Below are 20,588 nucleotides of genomic sequence, written 5' to 3'. Positions count from 1 at the left end.
TTTCTATGATTCTGTGCGACATGGCAAAAGTTGCGCAAAAAAACTTTAAACACACTCTATGTTTTTTACTAAATTCGTCTTTCAAAAAATAATGTCGTGAGCATTTCCTGTTTTTTGTTTTTGGACTATTTTTTTTTCTTGCAGTAGCAACATTTTCGATGTGAGAGGCAAGATACATTTTTTGACGGACATAGTCTGCTAGTTGATAATATTCCAAACATAAAGTGTGTCTGTGTGCTTCGGAAATATTATCTTGGCATTTAAAACGGCATTTTGTGCAATCCACTTTCTTCGGTTTTTTCACGGCAATCTCTCTACCACTACGATTGACGTAAGTTTTACCGCTTAGTCTTAAATTATTATTTATTGAAAATGTCCTTACGGCATTTTTTTCGTTTTTTCGGTAAATCAGAATTAGTCGGTAAAACGTCGTTGGATGTTAATAACACTTCCTGTTTTCTTCGTTTTGGCGAAAAGTGTTCTTCATCAATATCCGAATCTTCATCCTCCTCAGAAGGTTCATAACTTGAAGTATCTTGAAACGTGTCACTTTCATGATCTATGTCATCATTTTCATATAAAAATGAATCTTCTGAAGAGTCAGCGTATTCTTCTGATGAAGCCGATAATATTCGTGTTTTTCCTAAAATAAAAAAACGTACGTTATTATGCGAGTATAAAACTTAATAAAGAAGATGATTGAAGTATTATTTGCCAACCTTTAAAAGCATTTGACGTTCCTGGTAGATTTTGGCTAAGATTTAATAACGGATTTGTATCAGGAAGAGGAAAATCCTTTTTTGCTAAGTCTAAATCATTTGTTGCAGGTTGAAAGTTTATTTTGTCAATATTCTTGGTTGCTGGAACGACTATATTATCCACAGGTGGTGATATTAAAATACCAGATAAGATATTTATCGATGTACTTGCTTCTATTTCTAACAAAATACCAAATAATAGTATATAAAAAAAATAACTAAATATATTACCATACAAAGGCACTTCTTAAAAAGATAAAATCAAATGTCATACTTGGGGACAATCGCTCTTTTACTCAAAAACAAATATCATATGCCAAAACAAAACAACAAAAAAATTTGAGGTTAGAAACGGGGTAAGTACTGCAATTGGAGATTCAGAGCGTCATCTATTTACACGCAAATGTGTTAAGTGCACTTAACACATTTGATACAGTAAACTGTAGTTTTCAAGTACTTGTCACAAATGCTAGATGGCGTTAGAGGTTTTAAAAATTAATTTAGCACTTAGTACATTTGTGCATAAAAAATATCAATTTAAACTTTGGGATGGTGAATAGCTAACTCAATTTGACAGAAAAATGCACTTACCACATTTGCGTGCTACACCATCGATATATACATACATATATTATATATACACTGGTGGCCAAAAGTAGATTGACAACTACTTATTTTTCAAATTTATTTATATCACGGTTTAGGAAATGATAAATTATGTGGGACAGTACCTGATTAAAAAACGGAGCCTATTTGCAATGTTTAATTATATTTAAACTATTTATTCGTAATACCCAATTTAAAAAAATAATAAAAAACTAAACAATTTTCAAGTGGCCAAAATTAAATTGACAAATTCAAAGCTTACTAAAATAAAAATTAATATAGAAAATTTAAAGGGTTTTATTCAATAATGCGTTGCATAGCCTCTATTTCTTCTCACTTCCACCAACCTTTTGGGCATTGACCTAATTAAATTGTCAATATAAGACGTGTCAATGGATATCCAACATGCCTTCAAAGCTTCAAAAAGTTCTTGTTTATTTTTGAAATTTTTACACAAACGTGCTCGATCGGATTTAGGTCCGGTGACTGCGACGGCCATTTGATAACATTAATTTTTTCTTGGGTCAACCATTGCTTATGGATACCTTGGATGCGTGTTTCGGATCGTTATCATGTTAAAAGTAGTGGTTGAGTGGCATAACTTCATCAGTGACTATGTTCTCGAGCAAAGCTCAATCGCGCCCGTACGTTTTGCAGTGGTTTCTTTGCAGGGCGTCTTGTTTTTAAATCACTATATTGAAGTCTGCTTCTAATGGTATGACAACTAACTCTACCCACAACTTCTTCTTCCAAATGCAGCTTGATTTCTTTTGAAGTTGCGAATGGGTCAAGTTTTGCTTTTTTCAAAATTAATTTGTCAACATGACTAGTAGCCTTCTTTGGTCGGCCAGTTTTTTTTAGAGGAACAACACTTCCACAGAGATTAAAATTTTTTATTATTTGACTTATTGTTTCCCTCAAAAGAGAAAATTTTCGAGCAATATCCGCCTGTTTAACCCCTTTCCGGTAATCGTCGATTATTCGCATCTTAATATCGATCGATAAAGTTATACCACGTGGCATTGTGAATATTTTTCAAAACTAATAGTAAGGAAAGTCAAATCAACAGAAACCAACGCATAAAACTCGGAGACTGAATAAATATGTTGTTTGTCAATCCAATTTTGGCCACCAGTGTACATATGAATGGAACTATAAAGAAGCTTATAACGAACGATAACTTATAAAGAAGTTTTACTTCGATCGTGTGGTCTCAAGCGCACGATTTTTTTAGCATTTTTAGGATGGAGCGCCATCTATTAGTTAGTAATCCAACGACGATACATTTCAATTTTTGCAGTTTTCTATTTTAATATAATTGGTGTACTAGATAAACTACCAAAATGGATTTTTGAATGTTTTTGTTAGGAATTGAAAGTCTTTAATTAATTCCTCTAAACCAGCGTTACTCAAAGTGTGAGCCCCGGTGCTCCCCGAAACCTCCGGTAGGGCTCCGCCAGCAGTCATAATAAATGAATGCATGTATTAAAGTGGACCTGTATCTATCTTTTTGTATGATTATTAATAAACAATTCACATATAACTGCTTTTGCTTTTAGTTTAGAGTAAAGGGTTCCGTCAGGAAAAAAGTTTGAGTAACACTGCTCTAAACAGTTAAAGTTGTTTTTCATTTCTATCAGATAGTTGAATTTCAAGATTAGCAATGTGTAATTCTTAATCAAAAACAATTGAACTGTCTAAAAAACAACTGAATAATAACGGTAATTCTCTGTAGAAAACTCTTCCTTACAGAATTTAAAATACGTTTAATCTGCTTTGTTTAAGATTTTTTTTTAATTCGTCCAGATAGTTAAAGTCGTTTTTCATCAATTCAAGTAGTTGAATGTCAACCCTAGCTATGTGGAATTTAAAAAGAAAACAAATGAGTAAGGACCGAATAAAACATTTTTTATGCTTATCAATTCTGTCGGACAGTAGGATTTTAAACTGCTTGAAATACAATTGAATAACAAAGTTCCTGTGAAAAAATACATTAACTCTTTCCTAGACCCTTAAGAATGCGTTTCAATCCCTGGAAAATTGAATTCTTGATTTTTGAGATGGTTGACATTCTTTCCAAGCAGTTGAAGTCGTTTTTTCACTCTTGTCAGGCACTTTAGCTATAGGGAATTAAAAAAAAAACTACTGCCTGAAAAAACTGAATAATGGATGACATTTTGCCTGAGAAAAACGTTTAACTGCCTGGAAATCACATGAATATGGACCTCGACTCGCTGAAAGAAACTACAAACACCTTCACCGATGGATTACAAAATATAAAAAAGTCTCCTGCTGCCTGGAAGAAACTACTATGCCAAATTTGCTATTACTAAGTTTTTTTTTTTGAAATCTGCAAAAAATTAAATGGAGTTTACACAAAAAAAAACTTGCTATCTTAAGTATACAAACTGCTAAAAAAAGCAGCCAAATCTTTTAAGTATTTCTAAGATATAAGTACAGGATGGAGCGATATCTATTAGTTAGTAATCCAACGACGATAAATTAGAACTTTTGCAGTTTCCTCTCTTAACAACGGTGTACTAGATCAACTACTATTACAGGTTTCCCACTGCTGGAGCATTTTTTTTGAAGTTGCAAAAAATTTAATGGAATTTACATAAAAAACTACTTGCTATTTTTTTTAATTATTTCCCTCATTTTTCAGGCATTTCTGAGATATACGGGACGGAGAGACGGGATTCAGATCTATTAGATCTGAATATCGACAATAAGTTATAATTTTTAAAGTTTCCAGCTTTAACACTACTGTATAAAATAAATAAATAAATAAATTAGGCCTTTATTTTATACTCGGCGAAGGGCAGCGAATGCTGTTAACTTAACTGAGTACATATAAAATTACAATATTATAATTATAAATAAATGATATTCTACAATAATAAAATAATAAATAAAACAAAAGGAGAAGAACTATCCAAAAACAAATAAATTGATTAAATAAAATTAAAATTGTTCAGGTCTTAAAAAGTTAAGTACTCTATTTTATTATTGACTTTCAACCAATATTGTTTTTAATCTGTTTTTGACGCTTTGAAAAGACTTTTTAAGATAGTCCCTAATATTATATGCATTTATGAGCTTTGATCTACAGAAAGAAAATGACCTTTGAAAAATTGCAGTGCTGTATAACAAATTTTAAAACCGTGCGTGTTGTTCGGTTATGTTTTGAGATTCCTGTTTTAAGTTTATTACGTATGTATATTGTTTATGGAGTATTGTTACCTCTATTTTGCACATTGAGCCAGTTTGATTCTTTCAGCTTGCAAGTTACGTGATGACGCTTTCGGTAAGAAACCATAAGAAAATAGCTTCGCCAAAGTCAAATTATGGTGAAGAGTGTCAAAGGCCTTGCTAAAATCTAACAAAACTAAAGCTGTTGTGTTACCCTTACCATAAGCATCAATAATATCGTCCAAGACTCCAAGAAGAGCTGAGGCAGCACTAAAACCACGACGAAATCCTGACTGCGATTCCGAATGTATTCAATCACCTGTTTGTATAATTATAATCTTCTCAAAAATCTTGGACAATACAGACAGTAGGCTGATTGGTCGCAAATCAGAACAATCATTCGGGTTAGAGATCTTAGGCAGTGGCAAAACTATTGTCTTTTTCCATAAAGAGGAAAATTCACGTTTCTCGATGCAAGTATTAAAAATGTGAGTTAACACCGGTATGACACTGGGACAGCACATCTTAACCATCTCTAATAACTATCAATGCCACTGGCATTCGATTTCCGAATTAGCTTCAGATACGCCTCCAGTATCCACCAGTTCTAGATCAAACCTTTGATCCGTGACTTTGCCACCCAGATATTCCAGAATGGTCTCCGCTGTAACTGATGTGACTGACTTGACGCACCGACTCAACAAAAAACTGGTTAATTGCTTCCGGATTTTTTAAGCTGTCCAGTAGGTTTGAAGTAGAAATTGCTCTTTACTTTACTATAAATATAAGATACTGTATTTACACTACCGCTCAAAAGTATTTGCCCACCATGTATTCTTTTTAATATTTTAAATTAGATACAAAAATCTTATCTTTATACCTATATTTAGATTGTATCTCTTTTGTAAATTGCATATATGCTTAAACAGCATACCTATCAACTATAGTTCGTTGAAAAACACTGAGTATTTAAAAATAGTCTTGCAAATAACAAACAATTTAGTGAAAATATGCACTTCTTCTAAAAGTGTTTAGTCTTCAAGAATTGATTTTGTGTAACATTGGTAAATAATTTCGCTTGCTTATTGACGATTGTCACCGTTTCTTTGCTGGTTTTTCAACATTCTTTAAAATGGCTAAAACAAAAGAGTTATCGGTAGAAACAAAAGGTATTATCATTGGACTTCATAAGGCTGGAAATACTAACCGTCAAATTTCGACAGATTTAGGAATTCCAAGGCGGACTGTCGATTATAATGTTGGGAAATTCACCAGAGAAGGGACTATTAGCAACAAACCCCGATTGGGAAGGCCAAAGGCAACAAGTTCAAAGGAGGATTTAAATATTATAATTACAAGCAAACGCAATAGACGCTTACCACCCCTGAAATCACAGCAAAAATCAACAAGGAGCGTAAAAAAGCGGTCAGTGTTTAAACAGTAAAACGGCGACTTTATAATGCTGGTCTTAAAGAACGTTTAGCTGTATCAAAACCGCTACTGAAGGATGTTAATAAGAAGAAAAGACTTGAGTGGGCCCAATCATACAAAGAATGGACCGTTGATGACTGGAAGAAAGTTGTCTGTAGTGACTAGTCGAAATTCGAGGTTTTTGGAACGAAGAGGCTAGTTTTTGTTCGCCGTTATGCCAATGAAAGGGTCGCTGAGAACTGTATGGTGCGGGCTTAGCTAAACACGGTAGTGGTTCGGAGATGGTGTGGGGTTGTTTCGGAGGATCTGCAGTGGGGGATCTAATTAGAATAGAGGGAATTCTTCGAAAAGAGGGTTACAAAACAATTTTAAGTGACAATGTACTTCCTTCTGGTACTCGAATAATTGGAGAAAACTTCATCTTTCAACATGACAATGACCCCAAGCACACGTCGAAATTGTGCAAGCACTATTTAGGCCAATTACAAAAGCCATATTTTAGCGAGTAAGCGGCTTTAAGCGTCTTTAAGACATCTCATTCGAGCGATCAAGTCATGACGTCACCGTATAAGGCGCTTTAAGCGTTTGTTGCGGTCAAAGGGAACCTATACAAACAATAATAAACAATAAATATTTATATCAATTTTTTGATATTTTTTTAGAGTAGAAGCATTCTATTTCTTAATATTAGTTTTATTTATTTTATATTAATGTCTCATATATATTAACAGTTAAGACATCCAAACCAAATAAAAATGCAGAAAATAATAAATAATCAAAAGAGCGAATAGATTTGCAAAAAAATACAGTGAAGAACGTAAAGGTGAGGTTGCGGGTATTTTTTTAAAATTGATTTTTGATTAGTTTGGGTTTATTTCTGTGTGAAAAAAAATATGAGTGAGGTTATGTTTAAGCCAGTAACTTTTTTGTTTATTGTATTTCCTCTTGATCTGATCCTTAAAATGTATGAGATCGCATTTAGTTAGTTTAGTATTTAGACTAAAAACGTTTTGAAAACTTAGACAAATGGGTGTTTTCATGGTTTAGGTCAGTCTCCAAAGCGAATGCAATACCGATGAAAGGTATAGCTAATATTTACTAATATTTAGACTCTGACAGCTGTTAGACATGACGTCATTCGAGCGCATCCATATGATGACGTAACGCTTAAGACATTGTAAGGCAACCCAGTAAGACGCTTACTCGCTAAAATATGGCTAAAGGTAACATCTTCTGAAAGTTATGGTATGGGCTCCACAATCACCGGACCTCAATCCTATCGAATTACTGTGGGATGAACTGGATAGACAAGTGCGAAAATCATGCCCCACATCAAAAGAAGACTTGTGGAGGATCATCCAAGAAGAGTGGCACAAGATACCTCAGGAAACTTTGGACAAATTAATTAGAAGACTACCGAAACTCTGTGAAGCTGTTATTAAAAATCGAGGCGGACATGAAGATGAATCCAAAATTTTATTTTCTTAAATTTAATTAATTTAAAAATGTTATGTTTATATTCATTTTGTTATAAATAAACCATTTCATAAGAATAACTGATGGGTTTATTATTAAACTTTAAAACAGTCATATGTGGGCAAATACTTTTGAGCGGTAGTGTACATACTTGGTCAACTACGGTTACATGGTACCATTGTAAAATTCTTTCAACAATTTAGGGCATTTTGGATAAGATTTAAGATAAACTTATAACGATCAATTTTGATATTTATGTTTGTGATACGATAGAAGGCCTCGGATGGGTACTTTCGCACGTAACAGTAAACCCAGAACGGCCGCGGTTCTTTCGCCTTTCACGGAAAATAAACAGAACACAACAGATCGTAAATTATAAAATTAATTACAATAAGAACAGATTAATAAGATCGTTCGCAACGGGCGCCTCTAGATGCGCATTAAAAGAAGGAAAAAAAAGTCCGTTAGGTACTTGTGTACCAGCAACGAGCTTCTGTTCTGTGGAAACCATTAAATACTGTTATTAAGCGCCCGTTTGGCCTTTTTCTGCCGTTTCCGGAAAAGATCTGCAGTCTCGTCGTCTTTAGTTGGGATGCTTTTTTCGTTTGTCGTTTCCTATGTTGGCATTACTTCGAGGAATCGGAGCTTTTATCGCGTTCCAATTAAAACAACTGGTTTTCATATGCTATTGATGTTAAATAATCATTATTACTTTGTTGCAAGATGGAACTGTGATTGTTACGTTCAAAGAAGTATTTACAATGAGTCACACAAGGATGAATTTATGATTCTATATTAGGGAGACGAAACAACTTGTTTCTCGAGTTTCCCCAGACAAAAGAAATCTAAATATACGTGTTAACCGAGTCATTTTCACTTAAACAACTAAAGCGAAGAAAATGTTATGCGGTTGTTCAGGAGAAATAGGACAGAAATAAAACAAAAGAGGCTCGCCTATAGCATAATAAGCCACCAAGCGAAAAAATAATAACAGGGAAACCGTTCGCATGACGCATCATTGCGTGCCTAATCGGTTTAGTTCCTATTATCGGTTTTAGGCCTGGTATTGTTAAAAAGTCATTTGCAATCACAAAACCCACTTCTATTGTTCGATTTCTAAAGTTTTTAAACTGTCTAAACTCCATGGAGTTACCCGTATGATATCTAAAATGTCTTATTCATCAATCATTTTGTGACTTATTGGAGTTTAAGTTCTATATTCAGAAACTATTAAAGTTTTCGTTTTGGTATCACGTAATAGGTTTTCCGACTTCTTTGCCAAACAAGACTTTTGCCCCTGCCTCTTTTTTGATTGATTTTCTTTTATATTCAACCTACATTTTCCATTATCCGCTCATATTTCCATTAAAAATACATTATTTTTAGCGTTTGACCTGGTTCGATGTGGTTATATGCCACGTATAAGCGTTTTATGGTAAATATTCGTTCTTTTTACATTCATGGAAGAAACAAAACGAATTTGAACATTCAGAGAATAAATTCGTAAGTTGATTATCTTAAAATTAGTTGCATATTGTACAGGGTGTTTCACTAAGCGTGGATCGCAGCTATATTTCTGCGGTATCTTTCTGTCCGCTCATCCCACCAACCAAGCACGACGTCTTGCCAAACTAATGACATTATCATCGTCGACGTTCATGAACATGAAGGAAATGTACCAACCCAAACAGTAGAAATGGGCTGATCTGAGAAACCGCACAGCGGAATAAAAATGCGCAGCGACGCGGAAGAGGAAGAAAAATGTGATTTCAACCCAACTTTTGCAGGATCAAAACAAAAACAACCGAAAAACATAGAAATTACTAATTTCAAAAAAAGCACAATACCTGCACCTGCAGTAACTTTAAGTGACATGAATAGAGCAGTTGATGTCGCACTTGACCAGCAAAATCATAGAGAAAAGGAAAGTTGGATCAAAGTAGTTAGGAGATCAAAGCAGAGAGCGTCCTCTGATAGGCCAGTTCCTCTTAGGGGATCCAATGATAGCAAGGAAATCTAAGGACTGCAACAAAAAGGGCAGTCTTATTTTTATCTGGACTTGCCCCCAATACAGCCCAAAAAGAGGACTATCTTAAATGTTATAAATTGGGCGAGGACTGCATATGTGAAAAAATGCAGACGAAAAAAGATAAAACACAAGGCATCCTTTAGACTTATTGTACCACAAAGTGCTAATAACCAATACCTTTGCACAACGTTAAGGCTCAAGGATGTGATCATAAACCATTTTATGAACATTCAACGCCATTAAATGGTAAGAGCCTTAACAGCAGTCTTGAGGTCAGCCTAAATACTCTACATATAAATGTGAGATCGATCCGGCAAAAAGTTGGTCAGCTTGAAGCATCTCAGAACACTGGCTATGTCAGGAGGAAGCTAGTAACTATCAATTAACTGGTTTTAAAGTAGCAGGGTACTCTGCAAGGAGTGAGAGTACAGGTGATACCATGATCTTTGTTAGAAATCATCTGGTGGTGAAAGACTGTATAAATCTTAGTTTTAGTATTAATAAGTGTATTGAATATTGTTCCGTCTATATTAATTATTTTAATTCATATATTTTAGCACTATATCGCCAACCCTCGGGCTGTTTTTACACCTTTTTAACAACATCTGAAAAGTTATGTTTGGTTTTAAGAATAGTACTAACATCATAATTGCCGGCGATTTTAACATCCATTTCAATACAGGCCATCCCAATGCAGTAAGAGTTTAGATATTTTAAGATACTGCAGAAAGCTCAGGCTTAAGACAGACCATTTTTTAGGCCACAAGAATGGAAGCATGTTTGGATTATCTATTGGTAAGACCCAGTGTGACTGTGAGCTCTGTAAATGTTGTAGACTTGAATATATCAGATCATATGGGTCAAGTGTTAAACTGTGTGGTTGATAGTGTGAAAGATGATTATGTTGAGTCTCATAAGCTATGCAGACCCATAACGAAAAAGGATCTCTTCCTGTTCTTTAATAAAATAGTACATCCTGTAGTACCACCTATAGCACATCCTGGGATTTTACTAATGGAAACACTAATGTTAATCAAAAATTCAAATCGTTTTTAAACATCTTGGAAAATGGATATCTCGAATTTTCCGGAAAAGTCTTATATTGTAAGATCTGATAAATCTTGTTATATATCATGGTTTGGCAAACATCTTAGGATAATGTGGGAACAACTCAATCCTTTATATGAGCTCAAAGCCCAATGTAATATTCCAGATATAGAAAATCTCTACAAATCTTATCAAAAAAGGTATAGGGAATCTATAATTGAGGCAAAAATCAGAGCAAATTACCACTTTATTCTTACTTCTACTAATCCCAATAAGACCATGTGGCAAATAATAAACAAGTACTGTCATGGGCTCCAAGATACCCAGATGAAATCCTTGCCCAGTCTTAATGATTTTAATAACTTTTTTCTAATATAACTGACCATATAGTTTGCAAAATTCCAAACTCAGATACAGACCCTTTAACATATGTAAACAATGTCATCAAGCCTAAATCTGCCTTCTCCTTTAAGGAAGTAAGTTTCAATCATATAAGGGAAATTTTCGATCAGCTAAGTAACACAGTCGTGACATACCGGGTGGCGCGTCGACGAGCGGAACATAGGAAAACCCATGTAAATGTTAAGGGGGTCAATTATTGGCTTCCCTGCGTATCTGACGTACAGCCGAATACAAGAAATTTTGTTTTTTTCGTTTTATCAATCTCACAACCATACATTTTACATGGGATTTCCTATGTTCCGCTCGGCGACGCACCACCCGGTATATGGCCTTAACATACGACTATTAAGATCAGTCAAAAATGAAATACTTGTTACTCTGACAAAATTAATCAACCTATGTTTAAAAACGGGTGTGTTCCCAGATGTTCTAAAGGTTGCAGGTGTGACTCCAATCTTTAAGAAAGGGGACCCTGGTCAATCTCAAACTACAATATCTCTTCTGCCTGTAGTTTCAAGTTTCTGGATAAATGTATCGCCATTCAAATGGTGAATTTCTTCAATACTGAAAATATTCTTTCCCCATGTCAATTTGGTTTCAGAAAAAAGAGAAACACAGTTTATGGAATAGTAGATATGACTGTTTTATTTTTGGATTTAACCAAAGCCTTTGACTGTAATATCCTGCTTCGAAAGCTTAAATATTACAATTTTGACACCACAAGTGTGAACATGATTTGCTCATACCTAGAACACAGACATCAAGTGGTGAGAGTGGCAGGGATGTCCTCAGCAATGAGTGAGATTAACATAGGTGTAGCCCAGGGGTCAATTCTTGGGCCTATATTATTTTTGATATATATTAATGAACTTCCTTATAGTGACCTAATAGCCAAATATACTCTCCTTGCTGATGACACCACTGTTTCTCTTGCTGCTGATACATTGGGTGTGATGCATTGGAGGCTACCAAGTTGGCACAGGAGAGGGCAGAAAAGTGGTTATGCTCTAATAGGCTACGGTTGAATGCAGAGAAGACACAGATGGTAATTTTGTCCCTTCGAGACATACGGGAGTCACCGGCTGTCTCGGCAGTGTCTTTTCTGGGTGTGATCTTGGATCTGAAGCTACAATGGTGTGAGCATGTTGATGCCCTTGCAAAAAAACTTGCCAAGGACCTTTATCTTCTTCGGCATATTTCTCAGTGTGTCACTAATGTAAGGCGAACAACCTATTTTGCAGTTTTTCATTCTCACAGTCATTAGCTATGCAATCCTTGCATGGGGACATTCGGTTGGGCGACATAGAGTTTTTGGATTGCAGAGGAAGGCTGTTAGAGACGACTGCAAAAGCGCCTTTATTAATCTAAAGATTTTAACTGTGCCTTGTCTTTATTTGTTTGCTTGTCTGGTGTATGTACTACTGTTTCCAACCAATCGGGATGTGCACAACTATAAAACTCGTGCTAGGGACGTGCTTACCGTCGCCTACAAAGATGTCAAGATGCCCCAGGCGATTAGATATTTTAATGCATTACCTGTTAGAATAAGAGAGTTGCCAATATATCTATGTAAAACTCGTATAAAATGGTTTCTTGCTAGTCAAGCTTTCTATTCCCATGAAGAATATTTTAATCCAAATTTTAATTTGTTGTGATAGTCCTGGACTAATACTACTGTTGTCTTGTATTAGTCTTGATATGTAGTAGTTCGTGTGTATTTTATATTTTAAATTGTAATCTTTATTACAGTTTACTCTTAGGACCTATTTGTCCATATTATTTGACAATATTTTATGTAACTGACATGACCAAACTATCGATTGATTCATCTCGGGAACTATCAATCCGACATCGTTGGAATTTTTTTGTTTGTTTGATTATTGTTTTGATTATGCTGCAAAAATAAACCGTATTATTATTATTAACTTAGATATGTTCTCAGGGGCAAGGGAGAGGAGGGGTTTGTTTACAAAAATATTCACCTATTCTATTACATATTCTATTGTCAAGTTTATGCACATTTTCAAGAGAGGAAATTTCCTATATGGAGGGTGGTCCAGTTTCGAAACTCAAAAAGCAGGTAGTACCCTCAAAATAATATCAGTTTGTTACATGCAGATTTTGCCCTAAGCATGTAACATGGGATTTCATATAAATTCGGGCAAAAGTTTATGGGTTTTGGTATCGGCTTGAAACGGTTGTGTGATTTGCAGTTTTATAAATGGAATTTGGGGTTTGATAGTAATACAATTTATTTTTTTTAGGCTTTTGGGGTTTGATTATTTTTAGGAATGTATTTACCTACCCTATCCTGTCAGCACCCCTCTGTGGAGTTAGTTGTATTATATTTCCTTAGTCCCTATTCATGTACCTGGTGTTGAGAACTTTCTGACCTTTGATTTATTTGTCAAGAGTTTCTATGAGGCCGGTATACGTCTGGGATATGAAGGGACTTCTAGAGGGTGCTGTTGTGCCACAGATTGCGCTATGAGTGGAGTAAATAAGACCTTTTAGATGGTGATCCGTTAGTGTAGGAAAACTTACAAATACTTTCTTCTTCTATTCTTCAAGTTAAGTTTTAGTAAATAAACGTTCCTTGACATTTGGTTTCTAACCCTACTAGCCGATTGACAGTAATGACTATTGACACACTTGTTGTCGTGGATGTTTGGCAGCGTTGCTGTTTCCCATTAAGGTTTGGTTTCCATTTGGCGGATGACGGAGCGTCATAAATCAGGCAGAGCGACGTAAGAGGAAAATTGGAATTTCATAGCCCCATTGGGAAAATTTTGTTAGTTTTCCATGTTTTAGTATCCGAGCAGTATCATTTTGCTGTGGTATTGCGGAATTTCTATTTTGATAGAGTAAGGCTCCGCGTAGTTTGCACCAAGAGGCAGGGTCAGATCGTGTCGAAGAGAGAGAGTGACAAGTTCACTGCCAGTGTCACTGTCACTGCCTGGCCACTTGTCAGTTCCTTGTTCAGCCTGTAGCCATCCCGTTATCAGAAAGAACAGTCGACATTTTGTGGTTTTAAAAAAAAAAGGAAAATTTAAGTTCATCTTGCCGGTAATTCGGTTGAATGGAAAGAATGGAAAAATATTCCTCCCAAGTTTTGGGGTTTAATTTGATGAACGTGTAGTGAGAAGTTGTAGCCGAGAGGATTTCGGATTGACCTGATATTTTGGATTTGGTCGGCTGCTCCCACACCATTTATGGGATTTTGAAATTTTCTAACCACAAAACGAGACTCTAGGCCTCGCTCACCACCTTAGAGGCCTCTCCTTTTTCTCACTCTCTCCTCTATTCTCTGGTCTCTTCCTATTCTCTGGTTTCTTATGGTCATCCCAACACTGTTGGAAACCGGCTTAAGTGAGCCTCAACACAGCCTGGACTGAGCATTGTACTGTGGCTCTGCGATTTTGGATTGGAACTTGCCTGAAATCGACTTGCCCATGTAACAACCACACCCTGGTTGTAGCTGACTGGTTCCAGAGCTGTCGAGTTAAGCTACCTTAGCCAAAATACACAAGAGATTAGATGACACGCAAGTTTTTGCACATTTTATTTTATTTTATTTTTCTCTTATTGAACGGTTTGATTTAGGGTTGGGGGTTGATTTATTAATTTGAATTTTATGGGTTTATTTTCTTTTATGTAAAACAAAAACGTTAAGGGGTTCTTGCTAAGTCTATTAATATTAACCTGAGGGTTTTCATTTGAGTCTTTGAGATTTTGACATTGAGCCTGGATCACCTTGTAAGGGATCGGCTATTTGCTACATATAACATATTTAGTCATAATGTTGGTTGTTGGTTAACAGGTTTTATTGCACCAACATACCATTAATAGGCTTTCAAATTCGAACCTTACTATTTAAAAGTTTTATTTAGATTAATGTGACTTGATTAGAGTTTGTAAAAGGTATTTTAGGGCCAGTGAGGTATTGTGAATTAGGCTCCAAACATATACTTCTTATAAACAACACGTGATCACGTTTTGGATTTTCCCCTTGAACAGTAGTGCGGATTTGTTTTTTTTTTACTAATTCCTCGCCTTAAGCATACCTTAAGTAACTCTTAATTCTTTTATCATTTTTTTTTTATTTAAAATTATTACAGTATTACATTTGGAATAATTATCTAAATTTAAATATCTCAGTGGAATTTAATTTTTTTTATATAAATGAAAGTGACTATGTAAATTCTTGGATGATTATAACAATCTGGTGGAACTATGGATTGTTTTTTGAGTTTTTCCCAAATTATTTTCAGCTTTTAGGATCTAGTTACAAGCCTAAATATAGGTCATCATTTTCTTGATTAAGGGGGGCTTATATTACCATCATAATGTATCAGGGTTTGGTGTAAAATATTTAAATCAAGTGGCGCTCCTATTAAAATTTCTCCCACTACCTTCTCCACTGTCTAAAAGCTGGCGGCCACCAAATCTCTGAATCTTTTAAAACAAAAGCTTTGTTTTGGTTCCTGTTGGAATCGTCCTAGAATTGTTTTGCACATGCGCAGATTGTTTTATGCGTTTTGGTTAAATTAGAATTGATTCCGAATTGAAAGTTTGGTGTTTTGGTTTTTTTTTGGACCGGTTCAGAATTGTCCTAGAATCGTCCAAAAATCCCTGCTCGAGAGTAGGGATCAATTCAGAATCAGGCAGTTCGCACATGCGCAAAAAATATATCCTTACAATTTTACTCGACTTCACCAAATTTGAGAAGAAGAAGAAGAAGAAGAAGAAGTAAATAAGTTATTTTTTATGCTTTGTTAATGTTTATTGTTTTTTTGTAGATAGATTTCACTTAACCTAAGAATTATCTATTGATTGTTTTTTAAATCTATTGACATTTTTATTCAAGTCCTAATGTTTAAAAAAAATATAAAGGTCCAAAACCAAAGCAATAAGCAATATCAGAATCAGCTGTTTACTGTCAGTGCGTCAAGCGTTCGGGTTCCATACCATGCAGAATTGAAACGGGAGCGATTCCGGATTTTACTTTACGGCGCAACGAGTTCTGCGCAGTTCTAGAATCATCCCAAAATCGGAACCAAAACAAAGCTAAAATTTGCTTGTCTGGACTTGACTGGACTAGAAAAATGATTCGTTATGAAGATACAGGATGTCAAAGTTATAATTAGGTAATTAAATTATTACTTTAGATAGTTAAATAAAATTTGGCATACTTGGTTAGATAAGAAAGATAAATCTTTCTACGCAAACATTATTATTTTACTCCCACCAGTGTCACGTTAAGTTCAATGGAGGAAAATCCAAACTTTTGAAATAAGATTCTTTGGACGGATGAGTTCTGTTTTACTAGACGTGGGGTAACAACCATAATATCCATATTTGGGCACATCAAAATCCCAAAGGAATTTCGCCAAGACCATTTCAAAATGAGTTTTCAGAAGTTGCGTTAAATATGCAAATCCTTTATTTATAAGGCAAGATTTAATTCTATGAATTCAGCAAGCCTGCATTCAGATGCGGCAAAATCCTCATAAAGTGTCAGCTGCAATACAGCGTTATCGAACATATCAAAAATGTATTGAAGTGGGTAAACTACATTTTGAGGATTTTTTTAAATTTTACTTTTAATTTTTTTTCATTTTGTTATTGTTGTTGAAAGTCACTAGTTTTGATAAATTTTTTATTTTCATTTTTGTTTAATTTTGTTCTAATACTGTTGCAATCGGTATGTATTTTAATTTTTTCAAACAAGAAAAACTTAAAGATGATTTTCTTGTTGTAAACTCAATGAGGATTATAGAAATAATTTCTGATACTCAAAAAACCAGTGGCGCATAATTTTTTTCATTACAATAATTGTGCGAAGATGTGTCCATACGCACGCTACTTCTTGAAGTAAAATAATAATTTTCTCATAAAATGACGTATCTTTGGTATCTATCCAAACGTACCAAATTTCAATTAAATATCCTTAGTAGTTTTGCAAACATAATCAAATTTAAATATTTTAATAATAACTTTGACACCCTGTATCTTTGTAACGATGCATTTTTCGAATATAGTTTACATTACACTGATATTATTTTGAGGTTTTCAATCTGCCATTTAAGTTGCCGCTTTCGAAACTGGACCACCCTCTACAAAAATGTTAATAATAATAATGTTAATTTAACTTATTTTTATTGGATTTTGGATTAAAAATAAAAAGTATAAGTAGATATAACCTATTTTAAGACGAAAAATAACATTTTCAAACGAAAAAGAAAATAACTTTTTTATTCATAAAACCGCAAGCAAAAGAACCTTGGAAAAAAGGCGATTCAAGCCGATTTTTTCACAAGTAAATCCCGATGCTGTCATAACATCGTATCAGAGAACCGTCATCATGAACGTAGAATAAGGGATCGTAAAATAGAAACCTAAATAAAAACTTGAATGTGAAGTGCTTGAAATACAAGAATTTTTATATTTTTAAACTCAAATATTTTTTTGAAAATACCTACTTATTTCTATTATTAGGCTATAAAAAATAAAAAACTCGAATTTTGTCCATGGTTTCATTAACAGGCCTGATTTTTTTTATTTGTATCTTAAAACCTGAATTGTTAAAAAATCTATAATAATAATAACATTTTTAATCCATAAAAATGTTTTTTATTGGATAGGTACTTTTACTCTAATGAAGTACGGTAATATTGTTTATATTAAGAGCATACTCTATTATTAATAAATTTTTATATTATATTAGAAAGATGTGTCATGTCGGTAGCATTAACAATGCGATCAAGCGGCGTTGCGATGTTGTTGCCCTTTTCTCTAATATACGTTATCTACATTCATATAACTTTGAATATTGAATTCTTTATAGAGTATCTTATCATATTTTATCAAAAAAATGCTTCACATTTTATTAAAGGGGAACTAAGTAGTATCATTTTGTGCTTGTCAAAATATGTGACCAATTTTTATGATATTATAAAGTGTTTTTTTTTGCGATTTCTACGTAAACATTTGGCATCAAAGATGTTGCACACAAACAATAGTTTCTGGCAAGGCGAATTCTAGAATTTCACTGTTTTAAGATTATTAAGCTGACATTTTCCGGACAAAATGAGAAAAAAATTATTGACCTTTTAATTACGATTCCTAGTGACCCAATTTCGATTCATTTTCTCTTGGCCACTTTTATAATGTCAAAAAACATTTCAATGATCTCACATTGACCGTGAAACACCCTGTACATAATATGTCAAAAATACATTTAGGTCCTTTCAATCATGTGATTTTATTGTATGAAATAAATCTCCCGAAAAAAAAAACTAAACTCAAAATCATAATATCTGTATCTGTCTCACATATAATTTTTGTGTATAAATCGCAAAGAATGGCTACCCTGTACATTATATGATGTCGTAATTGCCTAATTTATATAAGGGCTTATCGCCCTGACACGAAAACACAAATTATACATAATCTTTCAGAAAATTAAATATTTTGATATCCCCCAAATCTAATTATAACAAAATCAATTCAATGATAAAGTTTTGAGGTTATTTATTTTATCAATAATGACAAGCAGAAAATAAATATTTACTTTTATAAAAAGAAATAGTTGAATTTAATCTTTTGTAAAAAATTAAAAAAAGTTTCCTTCGAGCCGGATTTGAACCAGCGACCTATGGATGTCCGCAATACAATTCCCACTACAGTCCACCGCTCTACCAACTGAGCTATCGAAGGTGATAATAATTTTCGTCGAATTTTGTATTTAACATGGAATTCACAAATTTATTTAGCTGCACCCTAACGACTAATAAAAGTTTAAGGAAAATAAAGCACAAATTGTTGGTGCTTCCTGACCTGTAGCTTGAACTTCAATGAATTCTTAATGGAGAGAGTCCGAAACATCTGCTAACTGAAACATTTCATTTGAATTTTTTATGCAAAAATTATAGTTTTAAACGAGTTTTCTATACAGAAGCATGTCATTAAGGGAATTAAGAAATATATACAGTACCGCCGTAACAAGAAAAGGATGCAAAAAAGCTGTAGCTGACTGACTCGTTTTATTGGAGATTAATGAAAGAAAATATTGATTTAGCAATTTTGAATATGTCACCATTTTATTTTCATAGCCACGGTCCCTTTCCTGGTTTAACTGTTTTCCAAGATGGGGGACAGATGGCACTAACTCGAAAAATTCATCCATTATCCCAAAGATGCTGGTCATACAATTTTATAGGTAAAAGGTAAAAACACAGATGGCACTAATCTGAGAGCTGTCATTATTATGTCAATTGGTAGTGGCCATGCTAAAAAGCGGAAAGGGAAACCTGTTTTTATAAGAATTTGTACAAAAAAAATATTCGAGAGTGAAGTTATTCTAATAAAAAAAGTTTCCTTCGAGCCGGATTTGAACCAGCGACCTATGGATGTCCGCAATACGATTCCCGCTACAGTCCACCGCTCTACCAACTGAGCTATCGAAGGCGATGCGAGAAAATCGAAGTTATCCGAATACACTATACTAGCTACGTTTACAACGCGGGTACCAAATATTTAATACTTGGATCACATGACGTCACGAGAACTATTTCTTCCATGTAAATAGCAGGGCACTAAAATTTGATGCTTTCCAAACAGGGAAGATTAAATATTTTTTTTCGGTGTAAACACCTAGGACCTATTTTGAAGTACTGAAATGACAAAATTGACATTTTAGGCTTATGAGGTTTTTAGTTTTGTACACATAAATAGAGGAAAGTCTCCTAATATGGGGTACTTTTTTTAAAAACACTGTTATAAAAAAACGAAGTTAATTTTAAACACTATTTCCATATTTTACGATTCATGTTACACTGTTTAAGGATTTGATAAAAGGAAAGATGTTAAAAATTAAATGCAGAAGAAAACATGCAACATTAAAAAAAAAGTTGCACCACCCCATATTAGGAGCCATGGTATCCTAATATGGGGTACCCAATTTAATATGTAGAAACTAAAAATAACCAAAATATGTTTGTTCTTTTTTGTATAAAAGTATTATTTATTAAAAAAAAACTAAAAAAATAATACGTATTATTTATTAAAGTAAATACCTAAAAGTTACATGCAACCAAAAAGACAAAACAAATCTATTTTGTAACGCAAAAGTCACAAATATAGTCGCTTCTTTCACAACCAGCACACTCAACGTGAGCCCACTTGAAGCAGCCTTGGCACTTCACCCATTCCTCGCTTCTGACATCTTCAGAAAATGGACTTTCGCAAAACATACAAATAGCTTCCTCAAAGTTTTCTACCTCGTCATCTGAATCTTGATATTCCGGTTCAGGAGCCGAGTCTGAAGAAGAAGAACAGCAGGATACTGATTTCCCATTTTTTCGTTTTTGTTTAGCCACTGACAATTTTTTTTTTCTGTTGGAAAGGTTTAATTTTTTTCTGTTGGTTTGGTTTTAAATAACCAATTTTTCTTTTAGTGCCCGAAGTTGAAGGTAATTTTCTTTTTTCCATGCTGCTTTCCAATTCTTCTTTGTAGGGCGTGCTAGTTATAACCGCAGCTTTACCACTTCTTGTACTCTTTTTTTTAATAATATCTTTAGAAGTAGTTGGAACAGGCATTAAATTTGCAGGAGTAACTCGTTTCAAAGCAGTAATCTGTCTCTCTG

The 20,588-nt window shown here is 34.1% G+C and overlaps 1 protein-coding gene and 2 non-coding genes across 3 annotated transcripts in view; 1 reads left to right on the top strand and 2 right to left on the bottom strand.

Annotated features, from left to right (window-relative positions):
- LOC126743052 (serine/threonine-protein kinase tricornered) overlaps positions 1-20,588 on the top strand; it is a 221,520-nt gene that overhangs the window by 7,251 nt on the left and 193,681 nt on the right. The gene's annotated exons all lie outside the window — the stretch shown is intronic.
- Trnay-gua (transfer RNA tyrosine (anticodon GUA)) lies at positions 18,569-18,660 on the bottom strand. Its single transcript is given in 2 exon segments — positions 18,569-18,604; positions 18,624-18,660. It is a non-coding gene; the product is annotated as a tRNA-Tyr (tRNA).
- Positions 19,319-19,410, bottom strand: Trnay-gua (transfer RNA tyrosine (anticodon GUA)). The gene is given in 2 exon segments: positions 19,319-19,354; positions 19,374-19,410. It is a non-coding gene; the product is annotated as a tRNA-Tyr (tRNA).

The sequence above is a fragment of the Anthonomus grandis genome, chromosome 1 (assembly GCF_022605725.1).
Source record: "Anthonomus grandis grandis chromosome 1, icAntGran1.3, whole genome shotgun sequence".
NCBI classification, from domain to species: Eukaryota; Metazoa; Arthropoda; class Insecta; order Coleoptera; family Curculionidae; genus Anthonomus; species Anthonomus grandis.
Note: the sequence above shows the minus strand (reverse complement) of the source record. Positions and strands in the feature narration are given on the sequence as shown.